Genomic DNA, 2,500 nt, shown 5'->3' on the forward strand with positions numbered 1-2,500 from the left:
TTACACTAATGAGGAGGGCCAGGGAGCCATCGGGGGAGAGACTGTGGAGGCCGTGTTCCTTCGAACCGTGTCACCGGTGAAACAGTGTCTCGGCAACAGTAGACAGGGCAGCAAAGGGAATCTGTGTGTGTGTGTGTGTGTGTGGTTTTGGTGCTGCCTGAAGATCACGCCTCCGAGCTGCCAGGAGAGATGGTGTGTGGCTGAATGTTCAGAGTGTGTGGTGTGGAAACGGCAGGGGAGATCCAGAGGCATTGGTGTGAGACAGCGTCTGGTGGTCCAGAGTGAAAGAGGCTGCAGTGGTGGTGGTGTCACCGTGAACGGTCTCTCTGTGCGCCATAATAAACAGAGTAAACAATGCCATTTTGCAGGGACAGCACTGCCAGCGTCTGCACCAGAAACACGCCGCACCGTGTGGGCGAGGCCTGGTCGGTGGAGGTGTGTGTGTGTGGCGGCGCGCCGGAGAGAGGAAGTGAGGCGAGGGAGGCATCTGTCCTCCGTGTGTTCCCTCTGATCCGTCCCCGTGACTTTGTGCCGGTGCCTGGCAAGGCTAAAACAGCAGCTTTACCCCCAGCTGATCCGCTCCCCAGGAACCAGCCTGTGACGCCGAGCACCAGGGAGGGGTGGCAAATGATGCGAGAGAGGGAAACAGGGCAACAAGAATGAGAGAGAGAGAGAGAGAGAGAGAGGGAATAGCGAGAGATGGAGGAGGTGGAGGGGAAGAAAGAGGGAAAGAGAGATGAATGAAAGAAAGAAAGGAAGGAAAGAGAAAGATGAAGGGAGTCAAAGATGGATGGAGGGAGAGAGAGGAGGAGAAATCTGATCTTGTCAAAGTCAAACGCTGCCCATTTCCGATGGAGAGATTGAGCCCTCTTTGTTCCACTGTGGAGTTGACAGAGCGTGCGGATCTCAGGATATGTTTGGATTATGGGCTACCCCCACACCAGCCTTCCCATCACTCTGACAAGCACGCCAGCCACGGATGCCAATGTTTGAAGTGTGTTTGTGTACATATATGTAAATAAGCAGCAGAATGTACAGTGTCTGTGTGCGTGTGTGTGTGTGTGTGTGTGTGTGTGTGTGTGTGTGTGTGTGTGTGTGTGTGTGTGTGTGTGTGTATGTGCTTAAGTCCAAGGCATTGGGGCTTTGTCACGTTTTGCTGCGTGTGCCCCTGTTTGCACGCTTCCAGCATCCGGCTCCACACAATGTCACTAAATAGTTCATTACTTCGCCCCTGAAAAAGTAAACAGCTCCACTATACCATGATGAACTAAGGCACTCCCAACACTATTTCTGTCCTGCACCAGGTTGGGGTGTCAGGCACCACCAAGACCCCCATGTCCCAAGACCCCGCCCCACCCCCCACCCTGTACCCTCCCGGTGACGGGGAGAGTGGCTGTGCGTTTGGACAGAGCCATCAGGGTGGAAGGGCCCCGGCCAAGCGTGAAGACGGCAAGCAGCCGCACGGATGGACGGGGCGGGAGGATGCAGGCGCTCACGCTCACGCTCGGCTTGTGTCCCATGCAGCACATGAAGTGAGGGGTCTCAGTGATCTGCTCTGATGGCTCACCATGGACATCAGATCCAGATGCTTTCGGATCACTCGTGGACTGGACTTCTTCTTGCACCCAAGCTGCCTGTGCTTTGATGTCATCCTGTAAGTCTCTTCGTCTAAAATGTTCTAACCCCACCCCATCTTTTTAATTTCTATTCATTCATTTCAGTCCTACACAACGCCACAATGTTATCAGTTTCATTTATATCTAAACACTACTGTTTCACAGTATTGTTGATACTGTACATGATGTTTTGCTGATTTTTCACATTTACACTACTTTTCTGCCTCTAATAGGGTCGGTATTGATTGTTGTCAGACGAAAATGTGTCAATTGTTTATGCAGTATAAGGAAAGAAACCACCTTCCTCAAATTGTCCTCACCAGGTTGGAGAAAGTCACTGCACACATACAGACACACAGACACACACACACACACACACACACACACACACACACACACACACACATACACAAGCAGATCGGTTACTCCCTTGATGCACCCACTGAATAAAAAACGGGGCTGTGCAGTTTCGCACACACCATCCCTCTCCAGAAGGAGTTGTGCCCCTCATGTAGGTTTACTCAGTGGCAATGTGCTGATTGCCACTTCTGCGTGGGTGAAGAAGACTGGGGGACTGGAGCTTTCTGAATATTCTGTATTTCCAGTCTATGCTATGTCACTGGTTTGCTGAGATGTTTTGAGACCATGGATGGAAGAGAGGGACTATTATCAACGAGAGAAATTCTAGATAATGCCGAGCAAGGGTCAGGTCATGGGCAGTTTGACCCCTGTGGTCAGAAAGCCTAGCGGTCAACACAACGTATAGAAACACTTTACCAGGAGTTATGTAAGTGTGGAAATAAACTGCATTATTCAGTCACTTTATTGAGGAAATTCAGTGCTTTGACCATACCTGTTAAAAAAAGAAATGACACATGAATACA

The sequence above is a fragment of the Sardina pilchardus genome, chromosome 3 (assembly GCF_963854185.1).
Source record: "Sardina pilchardus chromosome 3, fSarPil1.1, whole genome shotgun sequence".
Taxonomy (NCBI): Eukaryota; Metazoa; Chordata; class Actinopteri; order Clupeiformes; family Clupeidae; genus Sardina; species Sardina pilchardus.